Here is an 11,328-nt window from a genome sequence, read left to right as displayed (position 1 = left end):
TACGAAAACAATGAGAGGATATATGTGGGAGAAGAAAGAGAGAAAGCCGGAGAGAGCTCTCCAAACGAATGGTTGAATATTTACTCCGGTCGTCGTCACCTCACTCTTTTCAGTCTTTTACCGTCGCTCGGACAATTCCAAATAGCAATACGAGTGGTTCTATTTCACTGTCGAACTTGATAAACTCAGATTTATATTGGGTTTGATTAAATGAGAGGAAATTTAATAAGTCACTCGAGCATGATGAATTGAAAAACGCACAGATTCTCTCCAGTTTCTGCAATCTAAGCCCGCGAATTGTGTTCTCTTAACAATTTATCATTAATATAATATTCAAGAGATTTTGTGGTTTATCTTGTGTGGTCAAGATAAAAATTACTTTGCACGACGTGCTATTTGTATTATCTCTCTTTGAACTCTTATTCTTTTATATTCAAATTACCGGATTTTTTTTTAGAACATTTTATGTATGTAGAAGCTTGAGAACTCTTCGTGGATGAGCGCGAATTCTACTAAAATGTATCAAAAATTTAAAAATAAAATGATAATTTTTTGTAGAGGCACACTTTCAAAGTATGTGATATATATACATATATATATATATATATATATATATATATATATATATAAAATTACTACTTATATTTGATGTAGTATATGCACGCAGTGTGAACACTCATAAATGTATATATTGCAAATATTTGACATATACATTGACATATATAGTGTACATAACAGTATATCGTATACCATTGATAAATAAATAATCCTGATGTGATCAAATTAGAATCGTATACATTAAACTCCGAGCATGTTATTCGTAACAGTTATAACGTTCTATTTTATGTAGGCATTCTAGATTTAGCGATAATTCTTGCTGTGAGACACAAAGAAGTTACGTTTTATTAATGCTTTATTTTTTATTAATGTTAGTATACCTTCTTCTATATATCGCAACGTTATAAATCACATCGTGTATTCAATTTTATGATGCACACTGATATTTCATTCGTAAATATCGTACGAGCGTCTCGAAAATTTATCTAGGCGATAATACATATTAATGAGCTATTTGCTGGTGCACATATATATATATATGCATATATTCTATGCATAATAAAAAGTATTGTATACATAAAAAATATCGCAAGAACTTCAGCAAAATTATAGTTAAAGAATTACTTAATAATTCAAAAATAGAGTCAAAAATTACAAAGATTATTAAAATAGAGTCAACATAAATAAAAACAGTCAATTAAAATAAAATTTTCACGAACAAAAATCAATTCCAGTTTTATATATATATTAAAGAATATCTATAACATAGATAAAATAAAATGTTAAAAATTTAAATCATATATTATTTAACAAGTCATATTATTAACGTCATGTTGATTACAGTTTTATCATTTAAAAAGTGTTACTTGTTTAAATATCTAACTTGTTTAAATATTATATATTTAATCCAGCAGGATAATATTTTTTCTGAACGGATTTTTTCTACACTTTATTATCGGCATCGCGCAACTCAATTGAAATCAGATTTCTGTAATCGTAAAGTGAAAATGTAAGATTCATTCATCGCGAACGTTTTCTTGTTAAGCGCGGAAAGTGCTCGAAGGCAAATAACATGTTTGCCTCCGTCCCTTAGAGGTTTTTAAGGCAACTGCTTTTATGTTCGCAGAAGTATAAATGAGCTTTTACATGTTTGTGTTACAGTCACTTAACGGCATAAATACAATGGATTTGCAAATGCAAACAAGTCGGATTAATATCATTTGAAGCTCATAATGATATTCTGGGATTACGAATATACATCCGCGATATCTATGAAGAGGAATATTTAGTGTTTATAATGTGCAGAGTGCTTTGGCAACGATGTTACATTTGCGAATATAATTAAATGATTCAATGAAGATCTTTCTTGTATCGAAAAGTTTATATTTACTTTTTAATAGAAATACTGCAGAGAAAGTTAAATGTACCCGCAAGTGTGTTATTTTTTCAGCAAAGTAATTAAATTTTTTTAGTTTTTTTAAAATTAAGGTACTTTAAAATTTTGCATGTTGTGCAGATTTTTTTAACAAGTTACATAGTTACAAGAAATGTTTATCATTTGATAGTGAACAGATGGTTGTGGTATAAATCAATTTTGACGGTTAATACCATCGAAAGTTTCCTTCATTAATTGAATAGCGTCAAAGAAAAATAGACCAATTTTTACAAAGTAAAATAATAAGAGTTAACATTACGTCTGGACACTTGAAAGTGCTTTTCGTCATTCATAGAAAGCGTTCAAGCTTTTATCCTATACGAGTATCTATTGGATGCTTTCTTCATAACACCATTTAATTAGCAGTAGAACGTCCTGTCCTCCATTACATTTGTTCCAGCGGTGGGATTAATCTCGCTTGAAAAAGCTTGCTCGTTCAATCGAAGGTGGATACTAGCGAAAGCCGCCCTGTCGTCGCATTTCAACAAAGATTCAAACACACAACTCTTTGCCACCCTTCCTCTTCTCCCCCCACCTCTTCTCGATTACCGCCGACGAGTCGCGCTTACAACGAGGGCCCGAATGTACCATCGTGTTAACGCGATGCTTCGTCACCCACGCGTGCCGAGTTTCGAGTCGAGTCAGTGTTGAAATTTTGTTCGATGAGCGAAGTACACGCCGGTTTAATTTGTAGTACAGTCGAGTGCACGACGCGGATGTGTAGGAGGCTAGGAGACGAAGAGAGGTAGGGAGGACGGAAAGGATGGGGTATGGTAGTGAAATTTATTGAAACGCATGCTACACCCCGTGCCTCCCTCGGGACCGGATCCTGTACTGCATAACAGTTTACCCAATACAGTCGAATTAAGCGCGATGGCGGCGAAGAAACGGTTACCTTGGTCGTAATTCTGTGTAACCATGTTTACTCATGTCTGGTCTTGGAATTTAGTTTAGTTAATTGGATGAAATTTAGGTGTATCAAGTCGATCAAGTGTTTCTCTGTTAAAATTATGCGCATATGCGAATATGCGAATAACAGTTTAAAAGACATGAAAAAAGATTAAACTTGGATAATACTATTTTAATAGAATTTTTGAAATGTCTCGTACAAACAGTATAAAGTTGCGGATTTTTTTTTTTTTAAGAAAGATAATGGGAGATGTAACCATCAATCTAAACCACACGCATGTTAGTTGGACAGGTTGAATCAGATAAATTTGAATAATGAATGGATCTTCCACTAAAATACGTTTTTCGGCAGTGATGAAACACTCGCGCGGCACAATGTCGGTATTACGAGGGGGGATGAAATGCACCGCGATGTACGAATAGGTTCCTTTAAAATATGGAAATGAAAAACATCGATGTCACCGACGAAGGGCAAGAATAAACTAATATCGCGGCGCAATTCTGCATATTTTACAGAGGTGGACCTCCGAAATCGCGTTACGTTGATTCGAGTGATTCGTTTTTAATGGATTTCCGGGGTTGCAGGTGGTGGCCGATGGGTGGCTCGCCGGGCGAAATTTATTGAAACGTATGCTATTCTTCACTCGTCCTCGTAGACCGCCGCGCTGCGCGTATGGCAGAGTGGTTTATCCGATGAAGTTGAATTGCGCGGATGGTAGACACAAAAGTTTACAACGCCGATAAAAAGAATTCCCGGATATCGCTCGGACGTGCGCCGTATAGCTTGCGCATATGGTTTCGAGTCTGTACTTCCCTACTCGTTTCCCTCTTTTCCTCCATCCTACTCTCGTTTTTTTTTCTTTTTTTCTCTCTTTCTGTATATCGCGTTGTAACATCGAGCTCCGTTTTGCATCTTGTACAAGCACTCAATTCTCTCTTAATGTCTGCTTAAAGTTAATGTTTGCTGTGAAATCAGGTTAAAAGTTATAGCGAGCATTATTATTATTAAGGCTAGGTTAGCACTAATTTTGTTGATTACCAATATCATTAGCGAACATAATGATAATGAAGAAAATAATTTTAATAACTGCATTAGACTATGTTAGATTTTATTTCATATGCTGAGGTTTTCGTTTTTATTAGATTTCAGATAGCATTTATTATTTTTAAGTAAAAACTTTTAATCAATGCAACAGCATTGTGAATTTAATATTGCGGGTTTTTCTAAACAAACCCATTTTTATTTGACGTTTCCGATGAAAGTCTCGTTTCTGCGGTTGTAACGGCAGCAAAACGACGGACAGGGAATTGTTAAATTTATGGAAACACCGCCATGCATTCGTGTATTCCCAAGGGATACTCGTGGAATTGTTCGCGGTAGCGAAGGGGCACTATATTCAACATAGACTAGTCAGATTCCATACATAAAAGATGACTATCGTGTACAAATAGCGCATTGTATTAGTATATAAACATTCTAAACTATCGCTTAATTAACCGTGTGTATTTTTCGCGCTTGTTTAACACTGGACGCGCATTTATTGGAAATAACGATGTTACTAATTTCTATTTGTGGATCGCTAAATCGGTTTTCAGCTGTACCACGATATACCGCGCGGTATCGGTGCAGTTGATTGAAATGTTATTCCCTCGTTTCCCAAGAGATTCCAGTTTGTATCGCATAGCAGTTTACCAGAGCGGACTGAATTGTGCGTAGCAATGGAGAAAGCTGGGAAGTTGCGAAAGAATATGCTGAGGCGATGCTGACTATCAATATTTCGAGATTCCGCGTCTTTAATCGTTCTGTCCTTCTGATTTACTTATTTGCTTGCGATTGCTACTATATTCATCGCAAAATTGTTTGTGAATTGGATTTATTCGCAGACTCCCCATGGAGAAAAACAGTAACTTTATTACGCAAAATTGCTCCGATAACTGTTGCCACATAATTGCAAGAAGCTGTTTTATGAACACAATATCGTAGTTTATTATTAGGATTTTTAGCGAATCAATAGAATTATTAGGCAATCGTATGAATATTGATAAGCTTTTTAAATATGTAACGAATTTAATTTTTCGATCATTTGCAGTATCATGCGTTATTATTATTGCTCGTTGGTAATCTGTGTATACATTAATCCCTGTGTAATTACAATGTTCAAATCTGACAAAATGAATATTAAACTACTCATATGGCTACAACAAATGTAACATTGATCAGCTGATGGCTTTTTGTTGACGGATACCTTGCCATAGTGTATTCAAAATGCAATTAAAATGTAATTTGGCATTATATTAAAATCTAAATTTCATCAATATGCATTACTTTGCGTATTATTTTTTACATGAGCAAGCATCATATTTTTAATAGCATAAAAATTAAAAAAGTTGATTTGTCGTACTGCATATATATTATTAAGGTCACAATTATTTATTATAAAGAATAGCAAGTTATTTTACTATAAAATTATAGCCTAATGAATAATTAATAACCAATCTGATAAAATTTATTAATAAAGATAATACTTTAATCACGGTATAACAACGTGTGATATCAAAATATTCAATATTTATACACATATTAACTCGTATGTAAATAATACAATTATTTTTTTGTGTTTAAAAAGAGTGCCGTTGCATTTTCACAAATTTTTTCCACCAGTCGCATTTAATCGTGTAATACAGCAGATTACATTTCACAAATGAATGATCGCTAACTTATCTTATCACAGTATACAATTTTGATAGTTAAAGGCAATTAACGAGTATGACATTGAGTGATAGAAGATAAATCGATAGGCGATATTCTTTATTGGGGTGGTGTCGTTATTTTGCTTGACTCATTGTCGTTAGAGATTCGATTTTAAGAAATTGTTAGAGATTTCGAATTATAACCGATTGCTTACGAAAGATAGAGTATTTGATTTTATTCCTCTTTTTTTTTTATCCGATGTTGTGCAGTGAAAAACACTCGTATATACGTGTGAATCAATTTAAATTGCCGGCACGGCAATTGTATCGTTGCAACACTTGGCGAGATCGCAGTGTCAGAACGGGCGCATTAAAAAATTACAAAAAATATGTTTTTGCTCGTTACACGTTGCCGCGCACTTCTGCAATTGATTTTTGAACGTGAAACGGATAAATGATACTCGAATTTATTAAAACGCGCAACATTTGCACCGCGGTTTCGATTGCTGCCGATTGCAGAGATTGTTACGAATTGTTTGCTGACGCACACGTTGCTATTTAACGCTTATTTTAAGGATCGGAAAATATTGCGAATGCTGTACGCACAGAGTGTATATCTCTAACCATGTAACGTACAGGATCTATTGTATACTCTTGAAAACGATGAAAGCAATTATTTATTATTATATTTATTTGATTTGTAGCCATTTTTAATTTTTGTTTAAAGAGCAAAGAATACATGCAAAAGAATAACGTCAATAAAATTGATGTTATTGACTGATTATGACAGGAAAGAAGTAAAGACGAATTAGTTAACAAAATTCTTTTGGACATTTAAGGCAGCAAGGCAATTATGAAAACGCGTAATGTATGATATATATAAAGCGTAAATAATTAAGAAATATTAATTATTAATTAAATATTTAATAATTTTTGTGTAACAAGAGTATTATTCTATTTATATAAACGTCTTCTTACATTATATATAATTATAAAACATTGAATATATCGCTATTTTTTCCATATAATAGCACATAGCTTAAACATGATACATTTCGATATACATTTTTTTTTGTCATTTCAATGAGTATAATACAATTCTGCCTAACCGTCCTACATTCGCAGTGATACTATGCATTTCGCACACGTCGCACATATCCGGCCGACAAAAATTCCACATGCGTGTAGACATTTAATTCGCCGAGCGGCGCGTGTTTCGCCGGAAAAATTTATTTTTATTAATTTTCGTCCATTTACATTTTTGAAGTCGAATCGCGCATATGCGAACGACTGCCATCCGCGATAATCGAATCCCTCGAGCCGCATACTATTAGCCCCGGCACATTTTTATTGAATTACATATAGTGCGTGAATTAACTCGATCGCGAATGGGCTACTAGAGGTGCGATAATGTAGCGGTGAATTAAGGTTAATTAAAGTTCTTTATGTTCACTCTGCTATAATAGACAACACCATGTGCGATTCAAAAATTTCACCAGACATCAAAATACTTATTAAGTGAGATTTTTTTTGAAGGTAAAGGCGATTCAATTACAATGCGAGTCGATTACTTTATATCTTTGATATTGATTCTTATGAATATCTTTCTCTTCTGATTACTGATATATAATATTGGTACATTATTAAAATTTATGTGAACGGAGTAGTATATTTTCTATTTTCTGTATATAGTATTCTGGTCTGGCAAAGTTAAAGTATATTCTAGCAAAGTTAAATTTTACGGGTTATATAGATAAAAGAATTGAGGATGTATTAATATGCGTTTATATCATGGCCGTAATATTTTTTATAAAAATATTCGATAAACAGATGAATAACTATTATGCTTAATTTTTCTTTAAAAGCGGTTTTTGAATTAACGGAATTCCAATGTTAAATTTTTCTTATAATGTGTATGGATATAGAATATTCTTTAACAAATTTTATTTTATGATAAACATGGATAATAAGGTGTGCATGAAAGACGAGTTTTATCTCTCTTTATCGATGTTATTTTTTAAATAATTTTTATTAAATAATGAATTAATAAAGATCCATTAATTTTTAATAAAATAACGATGGATCTTGATTTTTTTTTTTTTTTAATTCTTTGCTCGACGTTGACATTTTGAAAGACGCATAAAGAATCACTTTTGTATTTGTACGATCCGGTTTGACGAAACTGAAAATACCGAGACGTATAAAAATTTGACGGATCTTCGAGTGCATTTTGATCGATGTCGCTTGCAAATGGCCGACGTTTCGCAACACGACCCGTTCCGCTTAACATCGTATCGAATGAAAAACGACGTGAGTCTTGATCGACTCCACAGCTCGCTGCATCACGAACATATTTCACGAGGGTGACTTTATAACGCCGCTTTTCCATTCTTCACGATATTCTTTTCCGCTTAATGTTCTTTCTTCACTCCTAGGATTTGAAGGTTATTTAACTAGGGGACTCTCCCCCCTCTCTGTTCAAAACCATAGTTTTGCGCGGAGGGTTAAATGAAATATGTGTACGTGCCAACGTTGCCAACCGTAATTATGGTACCTGTACTATAAATTTCATACGCTACCTATTTTCTTATGTAAGAAGAAGAATATGAATAAAATTAAAATTTAATCATGATTTGACAAATTAATATCTTTCTTTTGTAAAATATTTATTGTCATTAATTTGTCACTTGTTTTAAATTAATTTTCATTTAATTTTTTTAATGCGGACATTATTGATTATTAATTTTTACTTTCTTCTCTTATGTTCATACGTTTTTGAAGAAGTTTTTGTTAGAACGTGTCAGCTTTAAAATACTTCGATTAATTCTCATTGCACTAGAATTTCGTGTGCAAAAGTTGGCAAGGTTGAGTCTTTACACGAGACTCAAATCATAACAAACTCACGGGAGCGAGAGAGAAAGAGAGAGAGGGTGTCGCAGGATTTTTAGATGTAACACTGACAGGCTTAAGTCCAACAGCCACCCCTGGACTACCCTCTCGGCTTGTAACTCGGCCCCAGGCGTCAATGAAAGAAGGCTATATAGAAGGGGGATGAATCCACGTGGATACACCGCGACAACGATTACGGAAGGCGGCAGGGTGGAGTTGCACCGGAATTCGCCACGGAGCGAGTCGCTTCAGCGAGCGACGCGAATTGCTCCAATAAATTATCGTCGCTAAAACGGTGCTCGGGATTTGCAATTATTTAAATGTACCGGATAACTACGACAAGGCTGAGTCGCGCAGGGAAGGTTTCGGAAAGAAAGGGAGGGAGAGGTGATCGGACGGGGGTGACGAACCGCTATATAGTTGTACAGGCGAAAGGATTTTGAAAATGGATTTGAGAGGAAATTGCACCTTCAGGGGGTGATTGTGTCAGCGTCGTTTAGCAGTGACAATGATTAACTGAATACCTTTTTCTCGTTTATTTTGCAGACGCAATTGTGATATAGACAGAAATGATACGATTGAATAAAGTTATGAACTGTTTTTTAGGTTTTATTTATTAGGTATAACAATTTTTTAAATTGAAGAAGATTCTTTTAGAAAATAATTGCGTTAAAAATTAGTGATGACAATAAAGAATTATATATACTTTTCTTTTTAGAGATTGGTTTAGAGAAATAAAGAATAGAATTGGCTTAATCAAGTTTGTTGATGCAAAATAAATTCCATTCTAACTAAGACTTTGATATATATTCAATAATATAAGTTATATAGATAGAATTTTGTAATTTTAAATTGTAAAATATGTAGATATCTTTGATCTGGTTTTGTATTTATTGTTAGTTACATTGTAAAATAACATTTTACGATTTTCATATATAACCTTCGCCTTTCGTCTTTTGTTTGATTAAGTAGTATGATACGTTTAACGCTGCTGCAACTTTCGTTGTCATTTGAGCGTAAAGCCGAACTGAGATTATTAAGCGAATTGACGTGTACGATCAGTGAGCCGCGGTGCAAAGCGCCCTTCGACGTTCCCAAGCAGGAGTTAAAGTTACTTAAATGTACCGGATAACGGCGGTGGATCCATACCGGGCAAGGGACGGTATGGGATTGAGGGCAAGTTGAGAGACCGGAGGGTTCAACAAAGCACTAAAAGGTTTCGAACTTTGTCGAAGAGGAAAGCGCCGAATCTCGCTCGCAGTTTTGGGCGCGAGCGTTGTGCGAAGGCTTTTACTTCGTCGAGTACTATTAAATTACTTAAGCGAAGATCGGTACTTTAGACAGCTGTCGCGAAAGGAATCAGAAGCTCGTTGTTCGCCGTTGAAATGTAAGATACGATTTTACAAAGACTTGCTAAAAGCTATCTCTCAATTTTGTTATTGTTAAACTGTTAAGTGTACTTTAGGTGTGCTAAACAAAATCCGATTGTTTTTGTGCCAAATAATTTTATAACAGAGCAAAAGGAGACGAGATGACTTTTAAATTAAAATTTAGATATTCCAAAAATATCGTATAAACAAGCTAATTGATTAAATATCGTTTAAATTGTTAAACGTCTTATAGACTTTGATAATTATTTTCCATGAATTGTAGAATTAATATAAGACAAAATTCCAAAACATTCCAGAAAGAATCAAATTTTGCTAAAATAATATATCTAGTATTTTTTATCCTATGAAACATTTTAATATATGTATATCAGTAGATAATATTGCGGTTTTGAAGGATACATCTATATATTGATTTGGACGATTTTATCATAACTATTTGCATGAGTGATTGCACTGGCATGCAATTTTATAAGCAGTCTGATAAAATCGGAGAGTTGAAGTTGGTTCAGTACAATCACGGTATATTATTTCCGTCACATAAAATGTCAGGATTATTGAAATCAGATTAAAAAATAATGATAGACGCGTCAGAATTCGAGATATTGCGCGAGTTTGATCGAATCTCCGATAAGAAAACAGTTCCATGATTAGATGAACAATTTGCGTAAACTAATTTTTGGAGTGAATTACGCGGATGGATTTATATGTAGATAACTTAGGTTTTCTATCGAAGAGGTGGATTATCATAAACAATAAAGATGTTAATAATTGTGCTTGTTTCAACATGTCAGCATAATAATGTGTGTTCTTAAGAATTCGATATTACATAACGTATAAGTTTTAAAGGACGTAATAAGTTTTAATCTTCTATAGATGAAAACTCTTTGAACATAATTAGATATCTAAATACTTTTTGTTTATTTTAATTAAGTGGGAATCTCATGTATACATCATTCCTCAACATTGTGTGTGGTTAGACAAAGTGCACAATTGTAGCTACCCCACAAGAAATGATTTATCGTTATCAGATTGGGGGATCGAATTTATGCTGAATACACTCATATATATGCATATCTATTTACGTTTGCATGTCCCCTTCTTCTTTAGCAGTATTTCAATATCAAATCAGTTTTTGCTCGAGAAATTCCTGATGAAAATTAGTTGGCAAATGTTGTACTACTATAATGGGTTTCTAAATAACAGCATGTCTCGGTCGTCAATCTAATTACAACTCTTGATCTGAAACTGCAGCTATGCTGAATTATGATGTCAGAATGCAATAAATTACATGTAATCCTTTTCTCTTCTCAGCGTTGAAATAAATGAGTTTTTTTGCATACCATTATTCGCATTCGATATATATGACTCAAGTCCATTTTATTCATAAACAGCAGTATAATTTCGGGAATTGTTCCTTATAACTGACATTATAAAAATTACAAGAGAGAGAGAGAG

Source organism: Temnothorax americanus, unplaced genomic scaffold, assembly GCF_048541705.1.
Source record: "Temnothorax americanus isolate GAGA-0224 unplaced genomic scaffold, ASM4854170v1 Scaffold18, whole genome shotgun sequence".
Taxonomy (NCBI): domain Eukaryota; kingdom Metazoa; phylum Arthropoda; class Insecta; order Hymenoptera; family Formicidae; genus Temnothorax; species Temnothorax americanus.
Note: the sequence above shows the minus strand (reverse complement) of the source record.